Below are 24,029 nucleotides of genomic sequence, written 5' to 3'. Positions count from 1 at the left end.
AATTATTTTGATTACTTGCACTTTTTTCACAGTCTTATGACTACAACCTGGCATGCTCAGTTGTACGTTTTGTTCTGATCTTTGCTGTTGAAAGCTAGGGCACTGATATTGCAGAGACTTGTTTGGTTTTTAAAACATCGAACTTGCTGATGGCCAAGTCAGTATGTATGTGTGTTTTTATATTACCAGAGTAACAGTGCAGGCATGTATATTGGACAGGCAAAGACCATCTTTAACAAAATTTTCTTCTAGAGTTTATCCGTTCTTTGTAGATATTCACTAAAATATGGTCAACTATAGTTCTATCACATCTGGTCTATCCACATCACTCTTTGTTTCTTTCTTAACTATTGTTTAAACACCATTTCTTCAAGGCCTTTGGCAGCTGTCTCCTTACCTACTTAGCTGCTGTTGTCTTTTTATTCTGTTGTCATTCAGATCTATCTGCCTTCTTTTTGTCCCTTTCTCTCCCTAAAGTCTTTCTGTCTGTTATTGTTGTGACTGAGATGCTCTCCTTTAGCTCTGTGCTATAATATTGGTCTTTCCTTGACTGCATTGCTCCTCAAAACCCACACTTATGATTTTTATAAGTCAGAGAGCTAATGTGGCCCAAGTAATCATATGAAAGCAATCAAGGGCTCTCCTCCCATCATTTATTTTTGTTGCAGTCTTTGATTGCAATCTATTTGGGGCAGAGACTGAATCTCTAGATGGGTATGTAGACAAGATATAGCACATTTGGAAAGCCATCAGCATTAAAATGAGACTAATAGTAAGGCAATATTGAAAATGGTATTATGTTTTATGTTTGTGCATGTGTTTTTTGTCTACATCGTTCAATATGCGTAATTTGAAACGAATAATGAAGCTTTTCAGGACTGATATGTTATAGGTATGTTTTTTCAGTGAACTGAAGAAGCTAACTATGATAAAATTAGTCTGGGTGACAGCATCCCTGGTCATTTTGTAAATGCCCTGCAGCTTTAGGCGATGCTGTGCTTTCTTCATGTATTGTTGTCCCTCTGTAATGGCGTCTTATCGTGAACCTCATTTTGGTGCCCTCTCTTGGCGCTGTCTATACAGGGAGCCTAAGGAAATGAGTCTCCTGCACTAAGCACCAAAACTAGGTACTTTGGTGGTACAAACCTTAGTTTTCCTAAGCCATTTACTTGCTCCCCTATGCCATGGATATGTGGAACATTTTAACTTGAAATTTTGACTAAAAGCCTTTATCAAGCATTACGCTACTGTATTTGGTTCAATTGTTTGTCTCAGAATCTGCCCAACAGCATTACTCTGAGCTTTTTGTCAGAAATTCTCACCTATTAAATGCTAGTAATGGAATTTCTTTGGAAATCAGAATGTATTTTTCAGGTACCCTTCTTTTTTGCTGGTAACTAAGTATGGGAGACTCTTTTTTAGGACTGGGCAGGCTGTTCCTATTGTAAAATAGGCTGGTTATTGCTTTGCATAGTCTGGATTGTGCCCAACAGCTGGCTGAAATAAAAAGTATTATAGGGCTTGCATATGTTTTATATATGCTTGCAGAACTAAAAGAAAAGACATTTTCTTTGAATTGTCCTAATTAAGTGATTTTAAAAAATGGCAAATCTAGCAAACTTATTCACAAGTAAGTTGCAGCCGAACTGCAGTGCTATGAATTTGGTCATCTATATACAAACAGGAACCAAGGCACACATTAACATTGCTCTGACACACTGTTTAGTCTTTTTTATTCAAGTACACAGCTAAGCAAAAACCCAAAAGCCTTTTAAGAACATTCTTTTAATTGAGGGAAGTGGGAGTGAATGTGAAATCAAGATTTTTTTGCAATAATGAGCTAAACAAAGCCTTTAATTTACTCACAGGTTTATTATCAGCCACACTGTATCAACCCGGTAATCTGCTCTGACTCACTGTAAAGAGGAAGCCTTTACAAAGGGACACCTGGCTAAATAGCTCTCTTCCTGCTCTATCTTCAGTATTGCTATTGATCAAAGCAGACAGGAACATCTCAGTTTAACTAAATTCAAGGTATCAGAAAGAGAGCTGGGAACTAAATTTGACTTCAGTTTAATCTGGGAATGATACACTGGAAATTATAGGGGGTTACACTGAGCCAGAACTAGGTCATCAGATACTGGGGACTTTTCTGGGATGGGCTGGCTCTTCTCAGGCATGAAGTTAGGACCCTATTTCTGCCATATCTAAACAAGTGTTCCCAAATTTGGATTGGAGATCTAACCAGAAGTTCAGCCTCCTTTGCTACTGGAAGTGGGATTCTGTTGTATTAGTGACAAGAAACAGGATTCCTATTTCTGAAACTGGAGGGAATCTGAGGTTAAGACAGGACAGAAGAGGTTAAAATCCTGCCTGAGAGAGAATGGAGGATGTTCTGAAATCAATACAGTGTCCTAATGTAGTGGAGAGTTCAGTGAGAAAATTTATTAAGCTATGAAATTAAGGATGAAAATACTTTAAAAAGTGGCTGATAACAAAAGGGAAAGGAGAAGGCAAAAATTGATCATGGCTTTGTATAAAAACAATGATTGGAATAGTACTGGAGTAACCAAAGGCAAAATTATGCTAAGAAATAACCTGTACTCTTAAGGGAATTCAGGTGATAGCTCTGATGCAGGCCACTGGGTTTTATGTTACTTAATAAGCATCAACTAGTTTTTGTGAGAATCTTGCAAGATGGATAAATCTCCTGGGAGATATCCCAGGGGTATATCCCCTGGGATGATGCATCAAGACAAGGCATGACTTTCCAGCATCTGTGTGCGTATTGCAAAGTAAATGAGAGACACAAATGAAATCCCCAATTTTAAGAGTTAATCTGAGATCATCAGATAAGACACATGTTAGATAAAGAGTTGGAAATGAAAATGCTCTTTTGCAATTTGACAATCTCTCAAACTCCTACACACAATGGTTTGTGTAAATGTATGAGGAACTTTAGGAAGGAAGGGATATATTAGTGTACACACTGGCTTTCAGTAGAACAATTGGTAATGGACTATGTAACACTTTACTTCCATAGGCTTTCTGATGTTTTATGGTCTTCATTAATATCGCTCTGTGGGCTGCTATAGAACTATGAATTTTAAGTGTTGGTAAGGTGAGGTCTCTTTAAAGTTTGGACACTTGGCAGTGAAGATATAGTTGAATTCTCTGCTGTGAACCCAGTGCATGACAGAGGGAAATTCAGTTCCTTTTCTACATCTAATAAAACCCTTTTAGCATAGGGTGACAGAGCTTTCAGGATGCATAATGTGATGAAATTTTTCCTGACTGCCCTCCCTTCACAAGCCAATATTAATAATGGCGTTTTGGGCATTTAACTTCACACTTTTTAAAATATTGACAAGGAATTGTCAATGTAAGCTCTTTGGTCCTATTATCTGACATTGCTGGATATATCAAATCTGATTTCATCAATGTACAAGAGTAAACAACTTGTTGGTGAGTTGACAGAGAAACGTGCCCTGACGTGTTCAGTCCCTGGGTGGCAGGGTGTGTGGGAGGATTTGGGCAGGTGCCTAGGGCAGTTATCACCTTCCAAAACCTGGAATTTTATGCCTGAACAGGCATATAATCCCATTGAATTGAGGTGCCACTTGACTTCTGTCAAGTGCCTTGCCTACCTGAATGAGACCCATCAGTTCCTAGCACTGTGACTGTGACTACTGAGCCTCTGTTCAGTTCTATCAGAGCAGAGGAAGGAGGGCCTCTACATCTGAGGACTCCATGGTTAAGACAGGGACCCAAACCCTGTTTACAGTAATCACCCCCATAAGTCAAAAAGAAAAAAATAGAAGCAGAAATTAACAGGTCCATAGCATTGACTAGTAAAGGAGGAGGAAGACTCTGATCAGGAAGCTGGTCCTTTGGCAAGGAAACAAGAGAAGGAGGTGACAGAAGTCACTCTGTAGGCAGAAATCACCTGGTCCCTGAGCAAACTGAGATATGCAGAAAGATTGTATCTGCCAGCCAGGCGAATAGGTTGCTGCCTGGTTGCTCAGATGCTGGGATACAGGGGCTGACAGTCAGGAATTAAAAGGTAAGGAAGCCCAGAAGCTGGGATATCTCACTAGGGACCAGTGAAGAGACAAAGAAATTGGAAGAGAGGCTACAATTCACAACCTCTGCAGGTGGCTCCTGTTGAACATGAAGGCAAGGTATCTCCTCAGGGATGATTTTGTAATTTTCTGAGGGAAATAGACTACCACGGCGAAAGGTGTTGTTTTAACTTGAGTCTTCGTTTCTCACTATCCAAGTCTATTTTAATTGTCAATAAATTGAATCAAATTGCCCCAAGTTGAGTCTCTTTTGCCTGTGATCGTAACTGTTAAGCAATCTCCCTGCCTTTGTTTTGACCCATGAGATTTTTCAACCTAGTTTCTAGCCCTGCCCTGTTGGGTGGGCAAGCAGCTGAGTGGGCATTTGGCTGCTGACCAAGGCTAAGCCACCACAGATGACACAGGTTGCACTGCCAATGGCATGATGACAGATATTTCTCTTTTGTTTGGTTCTGACATCACAAATATAAAAATAACACAGAGTATCACAAATGCTACCTTCCTTATCTGGCTCAAAAGATACCTTCCATATCTGCCTGCCTCTTCCTCACAGATGAGTCCCTGGTGCCAGTGGCTTATGTATTACCTACAAATTGACTGAGAATACTCTACTGCTAGACTGGGATGTACCTCATAAAGAAGATGACCATCAAAGGATGCTACTGTTCTTTTAAGTTAGACTAGCTGAAAGAAAGATGCTGTACTTTGTCTTCAATGCACAGTGTCTTCGTTTACCACAGGGGCTGCCCCACATTAATGAAAAATCAATGAGAAATGTCCACATTCTCCCAAAGGAGGTGAAGTGCTTTGCAGGGCCAATGTATTTAACTCCATTTCCAAAAAATACAATTAACTGTTTTTAAGTACATAAGAGATTACAAAGAAATCAATAAAAAAACCAGTATGTTGTCAACAAGGAAACCCCCCCTGCTTTGTGCTAGCCTAGATTATCTAGGATAGGTTTGGGCCTTGTAAACCTGGAAAAAATAATAGGTGCACACAGTGTTGCTCTTGATAGTGTTTTACACCAACTTGCTATGAGTGGAAATGTGGCATTAAGAAAACTGGTAGTAATCTGGCATTGCTAAACTGATGTGATAGAACCCAAACCACTAGCATACCGTGTGCTGGTGTTTTGAGAGGGCAGTCTGAGTGATAAAACTCATAGTGGTTCAAAAGCCTAAGGTAAAGATAGCAACACAAGTGGCATGCTGACAAATAGGAAGTCATTTAAACAGCAAAAGGCTTACTTTTCATGTTGTTTACAGCATGTTTTATCTGTCTGGTGCCTCCAGAGCCAAAGATGCTCAGAGTGACTGTTATTAATGAGTCTGTTGCTGCTGACACTCCAAGTGAGTGGAAGACTCTGTGTTTGAATAGATATTTAGATGTATTCAGAGGTTTAGCTGGGTTTGGATTCAAACTGCTGGATTAAAATTCAGGTAGATTCCATGAAATGCTGAAATAATTAATGATCAATGTTCAAATACTTTCAACATCTAACTGAAGTCAGCAGTTAAGCAAAATATTGTCGATGAAAATAGTCCCACCTGGCAACATCAGACCATTTCCTGAACTTAATCAAGGTTGGTAATAGAATCCATTGCTAATCTTAAAGTCTGGAACGTCAGTACATGTCACTCTTTACAAATTTGTATTCCTTATTCATTCATGGTTCAATCTGTAGTTGCAGTCTAGCACCTGTTAACTATGATAAGAATTTGTAATTGGTTTGGATGAAAGCAGCATTACATGATACAAGAAGACTATGAATAAGCATGCTTTGTTTACCCTGTAATCTAAAATAACATCAATCCATTTTAAAATGGGATTATATGTCAAGTGCCAATTAAACAGACATATATTAGAGCAGAACTGCATTTGATTTTAGTTTCTCTGTAGTTTGCGTTTAGAGCTCACCAATAGCCATTCCATGGCTGTTGCTTGTTGATAGTGATGATGAACTAGATGCAAGATTAAGGTTTACTTAGCTGGGATTTGAGAGAGCACTTCCGTGCTGATGTTAACACCAGGAACAATGTTCACTTATTCAGATATAGAGATGAGAAAATACAAGTAATGTACCTATTGCTTTTGATGGTAAAATGGGATTTAAGTATTACAGTGGGAAATTTTATAATTTTTCTTTTTTTTATCTTTTCACTTCCTTCCCCCTTCTATGTGACATGAGCTAAACTAGATTTTGGATATAATCAAACATCTCTGTTTCATATGGGTATCCAGAATTAGTTTCAAAAGCATGTATTAACTCTTAGATATTTCTGTGGATACACTCAGTGTTTTTAATGAGGATGACATTTTCAAAAGTTGTAGGTGAGGTATTTGTGCTTTTGAAATGTTACTCAATTGTATTAAGGACTCCTTTTTTTTTTTTTTTTGTAACTCAAAATGAGGTAGTTTCTGCTTTTTGCAGAATGGTTAGGAAATGTTTAGGAAACTAAGCAGTTTATATTTCTACTGACAACAGTTAAAATAAGACTCTAATACTGTGAACTTCAGAATTTCTGCATTTTATGTCAGGTGCTTTTCAGTGCTCAAACAGAAATGTAACCTAATGCAGTTCTAGTAAAAACATGAGCAAAACCCTCCCTCAAAATATAAACCTCCATAATTTTTTGTCAGGTTTAATTTTTTAATTCTAAACAGCAAATTAATCATCTATTTTTTCAAGGAAAACAGAAATTAAAGATGAACCTTTCCTGGAAAACTTTACCCATTTTATTATTATTTAAGAATAATTTTTTTCATGTTTCCTGCCAAGCCTTGGTATAAAAGTAGTTCTTACAACTCCAGTATGGAAATATATAATATCACTGTTAATAACAGTTCCAGTCCTTGGTTCACTAGAAAATGTTGCCATTAGGGGTAATGTATGGACTGAAGGTAATCAGAATTGCCTGAGCTGTGTTCATACAAAAAACACATGTTTTGACAGGGACAAGCACATCAAGGAAAAAATAATTTACGTTGCAATTTAAACACCTTCCTACTGAATCCTGGAAAGCAGTGACTGAAAAGGTTTAGAGCTCCTGTGAATAATCAGCTGGCTGCATTTTCAGTGCAGCAATTTACTGCTTGTTAAAGCCTTTGGCTCATTGACCAGAGAATGTAAAATAAAATGCAGGGTATAATTTTGTGGGGAAAGACCATATATTTCCATATACTTCCTGATTTTCATTAATTTTTTCCTTTCCTTTCATAAATGCCCTCAACCTAATGGCCTTGCTGGAGAACCCCTGGTACCTTTCCAAAGCTGGAAAATGTGCCCAGTATTCAGCAGTCTGAGGAGATGAATTCATCTGAAAGGAGGCTAGCCCTGAAGCATCTGTGTGACCATACAGTGCGGAAGCTTTAGCTCATACAAAGGTTGTAATCTGACAGCCAAATACATAATGTTTCTAAAGTTGAAATTAAACTGGAATCCAGGCAACTGGCCCATGGTGGTAGATCCTTAGTCTGTTGCTTTTCTGCTGAAATTTTCAGCCAAGACAAATCCTTTCAATTTCTGAGGCATGGTAGTGCCTTAGGACCTGACATGATGTCAAGAGCTCATTTCACAAAGTCAAAGCTGGCTCTTTCATGTTACTGTTGCCTCTTTGGCAGCACCAGCCTGTTTTGATGTACAGCTGAAAGACTGCAGAACTGGACAGCTCTTGCCCACACTTCAGTCATTACTATCTGCATCTAAGTTCAGTTATTTGTGCCTCAGAGAGGGAGAATCAAAAAAAGAAGTTTGTTTCAAAGCCTTGCAAAATCACTGCTGCCTGATAACTGACCTGGCACTTATTTCAACTGACTTTAAACTGTATGCATTATTCACTATGTGCTATTTGTGGGTAAGCTTTGGTACCTAAGGCTCATACAGTTATTTTCCATGCTGGTGATTTGGCTGTATTTATTTGTTCTGTGGGGAGTAAGTTCAAGTTTTTTCCTCCTGGCCCTCTTCCTCAAAGACTGGAGGGATGCAGTGTAAGTCAGAGTTAGAAAGAAAAAATACACTACTGTTGTTTAGTTTAGTAGAAATAGAATGTGTTAGTTTTCTGCTTTACAGAATAAAACTGAATTCTTTAGTTTCAATCCAAAGAAGGCATTGCTAAGAAGAGGCTGAATATCAGCTCTTGCATGTTAACACGAGGATTAGGAAAGCTGCATAATAGGTCAGATTTAAGCAGTTCTGTATGCAGAAATGACAACCAAAAAGTGACTGCAGTTACAGTTTCTGTTGATTTCTTACAGCAGGTTGAATCATTGTAAGGCGCTATTTCTAATGGGAAAACTCTAAATTTCCTCTACTCTCCCTCTACCACATCTCGGAATATTCACTTTTATCTGCTTCCTTATTGTTATATATTATTTGCATTCTTTAGTTATTCCTTGCATGCTGCAGCTTATTCCTTGTATCTGAATCCATCCTTTCTTGGTCTTCTCATCCCCATCTACCTGAGTCTCAAGACTTTCCTGCCAATTAACATACTGAGCTCTTCAGCACCTGCCACCGTTATAAAGCTTTTAGTTTTTGTAGTAAAAAGTACTCACTGTTGACATAATTTCCTTTCTGTGAAGTCAGGAGGAGCTTTAGCATTTTCTTAGTCAGAAATGGAGATAAGCAAAATGTGCTCCTGAAAATCCTACTCATATTATAGAGACACTTGAGGAACAGGTTAACTTCAAAACTCTTCTGACTTGTCTGTTTGCTCCTATTATGTTAGGCAGATTGGCTCTCTACACACTTTTTTGGAAGTGTCACCCAAAGCCAGCATTAAATAAACCTAACATTTTAGGAATAATGTATCCTGGTTTTGTTTATGGATGTGTGATAGCAGTCAAAAAAAAAGAGGACTCCTCTGACCTTGAAAGTAGCTATACAGGTATGTAAGACTGGACCCTTTATTGTTTTCAATTGTTCTTGATGGGACCTTGCATCACTATTGCCATTAAAACATACAGTATGAAGCATTTGTTATCATATTAACCACTATTGCCTTTACAGACCTGAAATACCGTAAAGGTAACTGACTTGAATCTGGTCTCACATGTTATCATCAAAATTTGAAAACTAATTCTGAGGATAGGCAGTGGTATAAAGGGAAAAACTAGACAGGTGTTCCGACTTTGCAGTCTGGCAGTTGATCATTTGCAGAGTTGCAAACCGAGTAATTGTGAGGCCTTGCTAAGAGGTATCATAATGTAAGCAAATGAACCAGATGCTGAAGTCTATTGAAAGAACTACTGCTAAGGCCAGTGCCCAGACTGATTTACAGTGGAACACCTAGAGTACAAAATTAGATGCGTTAATCTGCATGCATTTCAAATGAATTTGCCTCAGCAGTGTGATTACAGTGTATGTTAAATGAACCCAGAATGGGAATGGAGAGTTTAAAGTCTTCACAAGAAACTTGCCACTGTCTCTTTGGTAAGCATGAGAATAGAAATAGAGGATGATAGAGCACAATAATGTCTCTCGGAGCTCTGTTGCCCAAATATGACTGATTTCTTTTTTCTGTTTGCCATTATGTTTGTGGGAAAGCTTCTTAGATGGGAAGACCTAACTCAAGTAATTGCACAACCTGCTACTCCAGTAAGGTAAGAGTTGCAGTTGTAGAGAGGTGCACAGATAAGAGTCTGTACGTAAGAAAGAGAGGGTAAATGGTAGGGTTTTGGTTTCATGCAATGGTTATTTATTCTGATACAGACTGAGATGTGTTAAGATATATCAAACAAGCTGAGTCTGTATAAATTGCACAAATAGAATGGAAGCAGAATCATGACTCCAAACTGGATAAAGTGGTGGACTGCTAGCCCATTGGGATGCAATACAATAATGCTTCTGCTGATACTGAAGCTCTCCAGTAAAACACCAAGGGCTGAATTCCATTTTCATGGTGCTGTAAATCATGAATAACCCTCTGGACAACAGTGCTGTTAAAGTGAGTGTGAAATGAGAGTAACTTTCTGATACAAAGTGCTTACCTGTTAAAACAGAAAAATGTCCATGTGTTCTAGGATTGTGTTTCTGTCAGTGTTGAACATCCAGTGCTTGCAATTCAAATGAAGATATTTTACTTCCTTTTTTTTTTCCTCTGTGAAGAAACATATCTCCTGGGAGTATCTGCTGACTGGCTGATTTGTTTCAAGCCAGATGATTGACGTTCCTTGTAATTTTCATCCTTGGTATGGAAATTACAGATGTTGTGCTTGTTTGTTAATGTCTGATTCTTGTTTAAAGCTTCCTAAGCTATTTACTTCCACAAAAATTCAGCGGTGTCTGTGAGTTCCACATATCAGTCTAAATATAAGAGGATGTCTTCTGTGTACTTTAAATTTGCTGGCTTTTAATTGAATCAAGTCTTCTTAGTGGAAAAGGGAACAGGAGTCTTCCTGGATTCATTTTCATCATTTATGTTAGACATAACATCATGTTTGTCCTCACATCTCTTTTTAACTAATGCACTGGTTTTAAGGTTGTGCAGACTACAAATGCTTTGGGGAAGGGACAGTCTTTTAGGTCTGTGCAGTGCCATACATGGGGAGGGGGACACCTTGGCTCATAACTGGGTTTGCTGGTCACTACTGCAACTCATGCAAATAGTAATAATATTTCAAAACTGAACAAAAATTACTTAGGAAAGAATGTATAGGAAAGACCTAATACAAGGGGGGATTTTTTTTTTTCTATTTTTAAAAAGAGACTTGCTGCAGGGTTAGGATAATTTATTTGTATTTACTAAAGCCCCATTTTGACCTTGCATGGGTGCCATGGCCTGACTGCTTAAGTGGAGGTGTTCAGGATCAGCATGAGCATCTGTGTCACTTATCCTGATGACTGTGAAAAGAGGCTGGCTAGGAGTCTGGAGGGGAACGTGTCTGTATCAATGTAGTGTGGTTGTTTCAGACATTATGGGCACATTAAGTAAAGCTTCAGTTTCTCTGACAGCTCCAAAAACAGGTACTGCAAACTGTTGGAGGCCTACCTCAAGTCATGCTCCTCCTTTTCCTGGCTTGAACCAATGATAGTTGTAGTACAGAATCTAGCCCTTCATCTTTTCAAAACTTAAGTTTTCCTTAAGCCAGAGTCGAGTCCTTGGATTAGAGAAAACTATTTCTGTGAGCCACTTGTAATATTCAGGGCTATATGTAATCTATGACTTCGAGATTGCAATTCCCACTGGCGAACAAGACTTTACAGTCTAAGAGTTGCTGTTTCATTGCCAGGTATTCTACCGTATTCAAATTTACTTTTCTTGTTAAACCCAAATCACTTTTTGTGTCCCCAGACAAGCAGAGCTTCATGTACCTGCCCCTTACCTGTCCAGATTCTCCAGCGCTCTGCTCCTGGCAGCCTCTAAAATAAACTTCATACATTTTTAATGCCTAAGTCTGCAGCACAGTGAAAGCTGAAATGGTGGAGACATTGTAAGGATAAATTGAACTTAACATAAAAATAAGACCTCAACTGTTGTATTGACTGCATTACCCCATGTTGTATGTAACTTAATATAAAGCTCTGTGATTCATTTAAATGAAACTGCCACACATTTTCAGACTGAGAAGCAGAAAGAGCCTTGCTGTATAACTGAAATGCCCCCACGAGGTAGATAGTGATTTACATCCCTCTTGAAGGAGCCAGGGCCTATTGGCCATTATGGAGTATATGGGGAGCTAAATGATAGGAGCAAATATACATAGGGGAAAAAACAGCTGTACAGTGGTGTAGTTTATATGAATCTGCTTATCTTGGGTTTACCACACAGCAACTCGATTTATGCTGCTTTGGGTAGTAGTCAAGGCAAAACAAGCCTCAGAACCGGGTCTTTGAAAGGTATGCAGCTCCAGTTGCTTTTTTTCCTTTTTTTTCAAAGAGCTGTGGGAATGAAACATTTCATCATCTTTTTGAAAGTTTAGTGGCTGAACTAAACATTCTGGAGGCAATGATTATAACAAGCCAAAACAACTTTTAATGACTTTAATAGTTTGTTTTCTTTTCACAGCAGGAAGAAAAATTTATTCTTTGCCAACCTGAAACATTTTTGTTAAATCCAGAACAATGTTGTGTCATTTTCAAAACAAATATGCTATTTCAAAATAGAAAGTCAGAATGTTCTTATTTTGAAAATATTGAAACTATTTCTTCTAGAGAATGTCAAAATAAATTGTCATAATATTTAACCCTCCATGCTTTCCAAATTGGTGAATAATTTTGATCTCCCCAGAAGTGTAATTTACAGCAGATGTATTATTCATCCATTTCTTTGTAGTTTTAGTAATGCTCTTGAAACTCCTGCTGATAGTGACTCCACAAATCAAAATCTCCCACCATTTTCAGTAGTCTGAGACTCCGTCCTGTTCTCATGGATAATGATAGTAATACAAACCTTCAGGTTTTTTTTCTCTGTGAACTACACCAACACAATATAATAATTACGTAGGCTCAAGTCCTTAGGAGCATGAGACACTGCAACATGATTTCTCAGCAGCACGGGATACCCTGAGCACATCAAATCTATCGTCGGTTTGCATTGGCTCCCCATAGAATAGTGACTTGACTTCAAAATCCTTACTTAAGGTTAGCTTTCTCTTTATCCTTAAGGAACTTGGTGATCTTTGACAAAGCTATCTACAAGACATCTGAGGTCTTTGGGGTCAAAACCGTGGCCAGTGCCTTGGCTGAAATGGCAAAAGGGAGTTTTCTGTAATAGCATGGAGCAGTTCTGTGCATAATACATTTCTGTCTGAGACTGGCCTTAGGATGTAGAATATGAGGTATATGACTTAAGTGCTGACTTCTCTCATCAGCGATCATAAAAATATATGCATGAGGAGAACACAGAATGAGCACTCCCTAAGCAAACAGCTCCCTAGCAAGCAGCTGCAAACATGCATTGCAACAGAAAATCTCCATGATATATACAATGCTCTATCAGCAAGGGGAGGAGAGAATCAGAGAGGAGGTTGTTCAGGCTCACAGTCCGGTTAAAGGTCAGGCTCTTCCCACAGTATGTGAGCAAGGAGGGCAGTCACCCTGAGCTCTCTACAGATGGTTGAGTTGTCTTCTGAAGGCACCTGTCTGTCCATCCCTCTGTCTCTTTGCTCCCCTAGATAAAGGGGGAAACATGTATCCAAAGTATTGCAAGAGAAATCCAGACCTCTAATTCTAGCATCAGACATGGAGGTTTGAAAAACATTTATACATAGAGAAAGAAACAGGTTTTCTGTGAAAGACTTCTGCCTTTCAGGGCAGAAAAGGTTCCTGTGCTGACAGCATCAGTTCTGTGGCTGAGGAAGGAGGGGATTTTGTCAGTAAAGAGGCAAAAACCTTATTTCTCTTACTCCCTGGTAACAGCATTTCTCTTGTCGTCTGGTAACAGAGGGGTGCCTGGTAAAGCAGATGAGAGCTGGAGGTCACCTTTTGGTGTAGTTTTGTTTATCCTTGATCACTTCCGTCTTCTGGGAAATTTGGTAGTTCTTCACATGTAGGCTTCCCACTTCTGTCCTCACGTTTCTTAGTGGGATTGTACACGCCAGGGCAGGGACAATGTTCTTGTTCTGCACAGATTTGTTTAAGAAAGGCAGCAAAGACTGACAAGTCAGGTTGCAAGTTCTGTAAATGGGCACACACACCTTCCCACCTAAACACCGTGCCTGGTCTTTCATTTTCCTGAATCTCCTCACGCTCTTTTTTTCTTACTTTTGTTGGTCGTGAGCACGTGCGTGTGTGTGCATGTCTCCTTTGTTGACTTGGTCATTTTCACGTTAGGCTTACTCAATCAATTCTCCTTTACTCACTCATTTTTTCCTCAGATTCTTGTATTTTTCCTCCTCTGTGTTACAGCTGCCCTTTTTCCTCCCTAGCTTCACTCCATTTCACAAAATCGAGCTTACTGAACCTGTACCCTGCACACTTAAACCTTCCTGGTGATCCACAGTTCAGTTCTGAGATGATTACAGCCACTGCAGTACGAACACCTGCGGAGATCATCGTTAGGCAAAGCTAGCGGCCCTGTTGGTATAATTCTTGCTCTCTAATCCTAGTGATGTTTAAATGAACTCAGACTGTATCTGGCATGAAATAGGGTGCAGAGCACTTCTTTCCTGGAGGTTCTGGTACAGTGAAACTAGTCATGCATAGTCTTTGGCCCTTTGAGGACATTAACTGAATTTTGAATTGTGGTTCCTTTAAGTGAAAACTGATTCAATTTCTAGTAATTTCAAACCAGATTTTACATCATATAAGTTATATTATATGTTATTAATTTTTATTTTTCCTTTAGTTTAGAATAAAATGCTGAGGGATACTGTTCTGGGCAGTGGAGAGGCAAGTGGCATTGGAAATACGTATTTCAAAAACATTGTATCTAGAAAAATAAAAAGAATCCTTAAATCTGAACTTGAATTATGTTCTAGTTTTTAATGATTATTCCAATATTTGACATTTATGTCCTGAAAGCTGTTATACCTGAGGTTTGATAGGAAAATATAAAGATTTTTCAGTCACTAGATCTTCATAATAAGTAATGGGTTTAAGCTGATACTGTCCCTCTGCTTTGACAACATGCTAACCTGTCTAACTGGTTATTTTGGTTACTGTTATGCTCACATCTAATGGTGAATTTTCACTCAAATCCTCTAGGTGCATAACACAGAAAAGTGTGACCATCCATAGAAATGGAGCTCCTTTGGGAACAGATGAGATCACTCAGCTGCTCACCACAGCTGCCACAAAATAAGTGTTTGAAAGCAAAAGAAGCAGATTGGTTCCAGGTTTAAAAAAATCTGTTTATTTTGGCACCAACCATTTTCAGAGAAGCCACTCATTGCGAGCTCCATGGTCTCTCGTATAAGACCTGTTAAAACTGGATCTTAAACACAGTAAGAGTGAAGAAAGAGGACTATTACTCAGTAACTTATTTAAGAGTTGACTTTGCAAGGTCAAGGAGATGCTGTTGCTCCTGTGCAGCAAAACTCTTAGGCTTAGAGTTCCACAAAATAACATTTTGGTAAATGTCTGCCTGGTTACTGTCACAGAAAAATGTGAGACTTTTATGGTGATCTAACTTAAACATTACAGAGAATACATATGATCTTGGATTTAATGCTGATTTCTTGAAAGGACTTAGGTTGTGTGGTCATTATGAAAAGTATATATTTATAATTTAACCTTACATTCTGGACTGGTGAGTAAGTTATTACTAGTACAAAATGTAAGCAATAAGATTATATGATCGTTTAGGAAGAAGCACAAGATAACATTTAGTGGGTTAGCAAAGAATGAGTAAAAGTTATAGCCAATATAACTCTAGCTTGGCTTCAATCATGCTAATTAAAGATGACTGGAAAATGCAGAATGGAAGAAGATTCAGAAAAAAGAAATGAGCTGAGACTTGCCAGTCACAAAGGTCAGAAAATCAGCTTGATCGAAAAGCCATTAGATGCGTTTGTAAGCCTTATATAGAATAAAATTGCATGCTAGATATAGATATGCTTGTTAATTTATGTATTCAAGGATAACTAAGTATTCATGCTGTGCAGTAGTCATGGAGGAGAATGGCACAATTTAATGTCAGTGATAAAATGTTAAAACGTCTCTCACAACAGGCTTTGAACTTGCATTTGTGTCTTGGTCCTTGTCTGTGGGTGCATCAAGATTTTATTTGTAATCTTGTTTCTTAATTCAGGTAAATGAGGTAACAGTTCTTTGTAATAAGTAGGCCACCTATTTGTGATTTTCAAAACAGAATTTTATTTTGATCTAATCTTGTTCTTTCTCTTACATTGTCCATATAATCACATATTTCATAGTGCTGACATATGTGGTCATGTTGTAAAATGCTGTTGTATCTCTTTGTTCTTAATTTACTCACTGTATGCTACATTTAAGGTTTTATTTAAATTCTTTTTTTGACTCATGCTTTAAGAACTAATCTTTTTGAAGGGTAAATTAATTGAACTTTCGTAGTTTCTCTCATAATTTCTAGAGTATATCTTGTGGCCAAAAAAGCTGATGATGTTTTGAGAAGAGACAGGAATGTCTGTACACCAAAATCAGTTTAATTTTGGAAAAGATGTGTGTGTATAATTTACATACCTTCTTTGTTATAAGTAGTATACAAGTTCTTCACTGGTACAGAAGGTAGATTTGTGACATTAAGATGTTTTTTTGTTGTGGATAACTTTAAATTTAGTTGTGAGATGGGAATATTTTGTTTCCAAAGACACAAGAGTCTCTAGGAGATGAAGCTGTGCTTGACAATCCTTGATACAGTTGAAGATGGGACTCAGAGGGAAAGCAAAACCTGAAGTTGTCTCCAGTGAGTTTCTTTCTCTGCACTGTTGGAGTGGGGCCTATTGGCCCAAAGGCAGTGATTCAGGAAGCCGTGGTTCATAGCTAGGGTCAACAGCACTGGGAGCTTTTCTGTCCTCACAGAAGCTCAAGAGGGGGAATCTCTTGAGAGCTTGGTGTATCTCTGGGGCCTTGGGCAACTGCTGTAATACCTCCAGACTCCTTTTTGTTTTGTGGTTTCTGTTGAGTGTCACAGAACAGCTGTCTTCTCTTATGTTAAAAGGCAGAGTGCTCCTGAAGCTCGCAAGCCGGAAGAGATAGAATTTGTCACTGATGTGGTGTATTAAACTTTCCTCCTATTCAAGTTTTTTACTTGAAAAGTGTTAGGCATTTTATACCGGCTTCTATTGTGTAGTATTTGAAGTTTCTTGAAAGGAATGAATGTCAGAAGTAATCTTGGGGCTATTTTAGAGAGACAACAGGACCTAGATTTATGATGAGGTTTTTATCTATATTGAAGTTAAAGACTGGTTTTATATTTGTGGTAATAGAAAAGTAATTTGGCTTCACATTGACAATCAGCTGTGGTATGAATACACCTTGCAAATTATTAAGCAGAACAGTGTCCTAACTTTTCAATTTAAACTATGACTAATTTTCTGAATCTATTATTTGTATTAGAAAATTAGCTGATGTAATTTTCATTTACATCAGCATACAGACTATGCATAATTGATGCAATTAATACAGCTAGATGAAAAGCGGATATATTTTGATACAAAAGCAGATGTGAATTGGTGATTTTCTGTCATAAAAGTATGCAATTAAGTAATCTTTTGCTCTGACCTGCAGGAGAAACTGAAGGTTGGCTGCAACAAACATGTAAATAGCAGCCTTGTATTTAGAGGAACAAAGGGTGATAGTTACAGCAAAGACAGCATATTATCAGTGTCATCATCTCTCTGTAGTTAGCAGCAACTATTTCCAAAGGGTCCCCCAATGTTACAATTTCACCAGTCAAAATCTGGAAAATGCTGAACATTTGCTTTTGTTTTCTTTTTTCTCTTTTTTTTTTTGTTTTGGGTATAGAAAGACTCAGTGTACACTCATACATTTCAGGCTGCCATTTGCATAAACTCTTCTGATGCCATTTTAAATATCAGTGCTCAGGTGTTGTTGGCCAGATAGAGCTTGCCGAGGTCCCACATTGCCCAGGTAAGGTCTCCTTGCCCCCAGGCTGGGATTCTCTGCAGAGACCAATGCACAGTCCCTTTTGATGCACTGCTAGAGCCGAAAGATACATTTGGTAGGCACATATAGCTGGGTCACAAATACTTCTGAATAATTCTCTTCTATCTTGAGAAGGAAAGCCATCACTTCTCCTTCCTTCTATTTCCATTTAACCAGTGTCACACTGATTGGGATTTTAGCCACGCAGGAGAGATTTCAGAACTGCTCAGAATCCTTAGGGCTAGGTTTTTCTCTACGTGCCTAGTTCAGGGCTTCTGATCTACTGATCAGCCAGAATTTCCTTTCTCCCACCTTCTTCCTTCTTGGTTTGTCTCTCATCGGACACCTCCCATCTCTGTTGGAATTCAGTACAAGTAAGAAAATCTTGCTAAGCACTTTCTTGATTACCAGCTCACATTCTCCATAGTTGCATAAAAATTAAAAACTCTGTTCATCGACACATTATGACTGTGATATTTGATACCAGATTCTTACTGGCTGATAATTTCACGTAGCTATAAGGCTAGGATTTGGCTCTAAGTGTTATGAAGTTAGTCAAACTGATAATAGTCAAACAACGCTTCCGCATTGTGTATGTGTTAATTTATAAGGTGAATTAACACTTATTTTCATTTTTTTTTTATTATGTGCCAAGAAGAGTAGCAGAGAGAAAACCAGAGTGCATATACTAATTAGCATGTTCTAATAGTGGAGTGAGCCTGTCAGTCTCAAGCACAGAGGTTTAGAAAACTATCAGTTTCTTCTGCAGTTGTGATTATTCCACACCAGTTGTTCCCTAACTTTTCCTTTTCGACAGACCATCATGTAGAAGCAGGACCTGATGCAAGGTTTGCTGAGCCCAGAAAATGTATTTGATGTGTCAGTGTATGTGGAGAGAGAGGGATTGCAGTGCTGTGCTGGGGGTACAGATGCAGAGTTGTTATCGTGGCAGGTTATGGCAAGGTAAGGACCACCTACCATGCTTTGCTGACCACAATTCAGGGAACAACTGCTGGCAGTGATCAGGCCTGGCTAAATGTGTGTTTTCTTCATAAAGAAGAATCTTTATGCCTTGTAGTCTGGCAAATGTTTCATTTATGGCAGCGTAGAGTGCTTACACATGCAAACAAATGACTTTCTTTTAAATCTTTTAATACATCAGAATACACATACCTTAGAGACTGTTTTTTGGGGTATGTGCATGTTCTGTGGCCTCTACTTGATTAAAAGGTTAAAAGACTGTGGCAAACGTGATTTCTATTATTTCAGATAAGACCAAGTCCTCAGACAAACTAACTGAATCCTGAATTGTGTGTTTCTGGTCAGCTGCTGCTGCATTAATAGTGAACGTTTTTTGAATCACTGCTTGGCATTTGTAGCACAGCTGACTTTCAGAAGATTTAGGGTCATTAAGACTGGACATCATAAATCGTGGAGTAAGGGCTACTGAGAGAACAGAAACAAGTGTTGGATTTTATCCTTATTCCTGTCAACACCAACACTTGTTTTTTGGTTTTTTTCCAGCACCTTTTGCAGCAATAACCTTCAATGACTAGCTATATCAGGCCACGGGCTACATTATTGTCCTATTTTTCATCAGAGGTTTTAGGACTGTGTTGCTACTTCTCTAACTGATTTTTCTGAGAGCAGGCTGGGGACTGTATGTTGTTTTCAGCTTAGAGAAGGGAGAAGGTCATCTTTAACTAAAGCTTGATAGGAAGGAAATGCTGACTTACCATTATTATTTCCACTTTGTGGCCCTGAGCAAACCACTCCTGCAAATGCCTGGTCTTTTTGCAGCCTGTGAAATGGGCATAGTAATGATTTTGTGTCTTTCTTTCTTTGCAGGCATGTTATGAGTATTAATGTGTTAATGCTTTGCTGGTTTATAGATTAGATATCTCTGTTTATTCAGGTGTTATCTAAGACTACTGATTGCGTCTGTATTCCCCTCAGTTGTACTGAAGTAAAAACACGTTGAAAGTCAAATGATATTTTGGATATGTAAGGAAGATCACAGGGGACAACTCTGTGCTATCTAACTGGAATATATTAATAATCTTTTAAATTATTTTTGGAAAAAAAGTGAAGTTAGTTTTCACACAACATGCTAGAGGAAAAACAGCAGAAATCTGCGTCCTTTACAGGCCGAACAGATGTAGTCTAACACCCAACAATATAATGTTCCCAATGAAAGAGGACCACCATCTTTGGCCTACTGAAGAGTGATACCAAATGGTATGTCAGCTACATTTGTGTTCCAATGGCACTGCTTTTGTTTCACAAGGAACTGAATTCACATCAATAAACATTCAATAAGAGACACTCATTGGTACGGTGATCTAGTCAATAAGGTAAGGCTGGGCCTGAATACTGACAGAAGTCTTCATATCCCATCACCAGCTCTATAAACTATCCAGTTCTTACGGATATTGATTTTTTAAAAAGAAATTATTTGAAAGCCCTACAATTACTTTGTCTCTTACATCAATGATTAAGGGTTTCCCAGTCATTATGTATTTGTTTTTAATTAAAAAACCTCTCGGTCATCAAAGGAAGAAAATGGGAAAAGAGGACAAAATATAGATATACAACTTGGTTCTGATTTGAAGTAAGTATCTGCCATTGGCAAGAAATATACCATCAGTCAGTAAAAAGAACTACTAATACTATAGAATAATAATAATAAACCCCCCCCAGTTGACTGTGTCCAGGGGAAGCTTAAGAATCTGTGACATTTCATTCGCAAGAATGATTGCTTTTGTAAGCTTGCTGAAGTTCTTATTTCACAGTCTTGCTGGAATGCCTTTAAACTTAACACACAGTTCCCCTTCACAAGAAAAAAGAAAGTAAAGAAAAAAGAAAAAGAAAAACTTCTGAATACATTCTTTAATACTGTAGTATAACTTTTATTTTATGGTCAATCACACTTTCTATTGGCAAAGCTAGATCTGGAAGAGATGAGCATCTGGATACTTAGTTATTAAAATTTTAGTTCTAAAAATGAAAATGAAAAGGAACAAATTTGGCTGAAATCCACTCTTTTTCTTACCATACCCTCTATATAACCTTGTATAACCCTATACGATCAGGCCATCTGCCTGCCTACCAGGCAGCCTAGAATAAGTATTGAGCCTCTTGGCCAATTTCAGAGAAATTTAGCAGACAAGTGAAGTTCTTCAGAATTAAAGTTCCTACCAGTCTTACCACAATCAGCATCTGTGCAGAGGGGAAACCCCAAAGCAGTGTCCTTTTGCTCAGTGAGAGCTAAAGTTACCTCTTCTGCCTCCTGGCTCACCAAGCAACACCTCTTCCCTGGCCAGGCAGTCAGCATGGATCTGGCCAGAGGCACTTCTGTAGAGTCTGAGGTCAAAGAAAAGAAGGGACTAGCAGAGGATCCGTGGTTATTCACGGAGGGGCTATGTAGAAATCAGAAACCAACTAGACAGGAAATCAGTGCTTTGTTAGTTGTGGTGCTTCTGGAATTAATTTGTTACTGAAATAAACTGGTGTAAATGACTTAGTACTGAATACCCATTAGGAGAAGAGCTCGTTACTGCATGATCTGAAAAATGCAGTGAATTCCAGTGTAATGAGGATACAAGGAAAGATAAAAGTCATATTGTTCTTTAACATAGCACAATTAGCATTGCAAATGAGGTTTACTGTTCCTTCAGCTTTCCAGCATTGTATTTACACTCAGTAAAGTGGATACTGATTTAGGTTGGAAACATATTTAACTCTTAAAAAAAAGTTGGAGATTTGTTTCAGGTGAGGCCTGTTAAATCTGAAGGAGATTCATCGCTGTACATACAGACTGACACAAAGTGAAGTCAAATACAGTAACAGCCTTGACCAAAGTGAGGTGAGGGATGATTTGGTTCAAAATAGAAAATATGACCTTGGCCACAATAAATGAGATGTGCTGACTGCTCAGAAATGGTATCTACCCACTATGGCATAATAAAGTTAAAACATGATTTAATAAAGCAAGGGGTCCTGTGTCAGAGAATTCTAGTTAGGGATTTGGCTAAATTGCAGAGTGTAGTGTCAGCTGATATTTAAAGCAGAATCTATCAGAAAACATGCTGGAACACATACACACATACATTCCCCTGGTATGCTGGGCCTATGCAGGAATTGAAATTAAATTCCTTTGAGCTAATGAATTCTGAAAGTGATGAAATGCCTGTTGTTGATTTGTTTGTTTTCTCTGAAGACGTGTTGCCTTCACATACTGCGTTATCTTGCCAAGTACCACAAACTACATCTTTTGCCAGTTTTCTTGGAGTGTTTCCATTACTAGAGTAGGCTATGAAGCAAATTCACATTGACTGCTTGATTTAATGTGCTTTAGTGACTTATCAGTGAAGTAAGACATCTTTACAGTGAACGAAAATGAGCTCGACAGTGAATGGTGATGTGTGATGAACATGAGGTTACCTTTCATGGCACTGATAATACTTTCAGTAAGAGTAGCTTGATTAGCATATGTTAAGAGCAGCACTGGGGTGTTCCGTTGCTTCTGTAAAAAGGGTAGATGACAATTTTGGGATTCCTTTTACCAGCATATAAGGACACGATAGATGCAGCTTGCAGATTTAATTGTCTGGCCGTGCTCTCTCTCAGTAGAACTCAGATGCTGGATTTTGTATTTTATGCTTACTGCTGCTCTCATGCATCGAGAAGAAAAGATAGGGACGCAGATGGCACCAGCCTTTTGCACCAGCCTTAAAAATGGCACAGCATAGTTTCAGCCAAGCAGTGTGCTGGATGCTCTCTGGTCAGGACTGATGGGTGTTGTTGGCTAAGATCATCATGCGGAGTGCATCACAGAGATGTGCCTTTTAATTTTGTATGGTGGAAAAAGCACAACTTCCTAAGCATCTGTCAGTATGTGCTCTTGCTACAGCTATAAGCAATGAAACACTCAGCGTTCTTCAATGTGAGAGGGCTAAATGATACTTAGGTGACATTTTTGAGGTATTGTAGTTCAGCACATTCAAGACATGAATGAGTAAGCTAGATGGATGAATGGAATATGAAGGAGACGACTCCCTTGTGTGTCGTGTGTCTCAGAGAACATCTAGATGAGCCTTTTGCTTTACCATATCAAAAGGATTCTGCATGCCAGGTTATAACTGATGCTAATTCAAGGCGAGGGCTGGTTTTCTTAAATATCATTCTTGTTTGATACTTAAAATGATATATTTGCACCTACAAGGTATCTGTGTTTGTGTTGTATCTGATAATTTGTTACTTTAATGTCAGATTCTCCTGCAGTGAAATTTCAGAAACTGTGCCAAATAGAGAAGCAAAAACAATACACAAATTCTGTTCACAAACATGAGCAACTTAAATTATGTGGGACTGGTCAGAAACCTGTTTTTCCTACTGCCTTTGGGAAAGTGGTAATCATTTACAATCATTTCTTGGAAGAATTTTATTGAATCTATTGGGCTTGGAAAACATCTACCAAGGAGCACCTGCCTCTAAAACCAATCAAATAACAGAGGCTTCAAAATGTATTTTTGAATGCAAACACACACAATTGTGTGAATACACAGTATAACCCACACTATCAATTCTACCTTTGATCTATGAATGTTTTTTGTTGCCATACCAACAGTTTTTTTGAAAATTCAAATATGCTAGACATGACTGTCTTGGATGTGAAGGACTTTTCCTTTCAATATTTTTGGCTTCCTATTCACTTTTCATAACATTGCCTTCTGTGAAATCCTGTATTATAAAGGACAATACCACAATGTGAAAATAAATTGATGCTTTCACATAGTATGAATAGAGTAAGGAACAATTTGGTATTGTAAGTTGGAGCCTTTGGCAGTGGCTGCACTCTTTCTCTCTGTTTTTAATCAGGCTTCCCCTGCATTTAAACGGAAAGCTTTCATGTAACTCAGAATAAGATATTCTTACTTGATGACCTGTAGGTTTCCTTTCTAATGGGATTTCATCTTCCCTAAAGCTTTCCTGCAGTCATGCAGCCTGTAATGGAAAAGATGCTTCTTTGCTTAGCAACCTGGTGGAAATACAAATCACAGCTTCCCTTTTTGGTTCCCATGGCATCTATGCAACATTCATAAATATTTTAATCACAGACCTAGCCTAGTATGGAATTGTTTTAAAATTTTATATGTAAACAATGAAAATAGGGATGGACATAGATGGAAGGTGATGCAGACATCAGGAAGGAAGTACGTGATGGTGTCACCAATATATAGTGATCAAGAATTATTTTGGGTTTGTGTTGACTATATAGGACCGAATAGAAGATTACAAGGGCAAGTCTTCTTTGAGATCTCTTAAGCCAGGGTTCAAAATCCTTTTTCAGACATTTCCTTTGGGATTTGGTCTGTTGGATTGTTCAGCTGAGTAGATGGGTCAGGAAGGGTTAGGGA

The 24,029-nt window shown here is 38.3% G+C and overlaps 1 protein-coding gene across 1 annotated transcript in view; it reads left to right on the top strand.

The window, feature by feature from the left end:
- Positions 1 to 24,029, top strand: part of GRM1 (glutamate metabotropic receptor 1) — a 201,272-nt gene that overhangs the window by 42,399 nt on the left and 134,844 nt on the right. The window lies entirely within an intron of this gene.

This window comes from Egretta garzetta, unplaced genomic scaffold, assembly GCF_000687185.1.
Source record: "Egretta garzetta isolate BGI_Z169 unplaced genomic scaffold, ASM68718v1 scaffold139, whole genome shotgun sequence".
Lineage (NCBI taxonomy): Eukaryota > Metazoa > Chordata > Aves > Pelecaniformes > Ardeidae > Egretta > Egretta garzetta.
The sequence above is the reverse complement of the archived record's forward strand: the minus strand, read 5'-3'. Positions and strand labels throughout refer to the sequence as shown.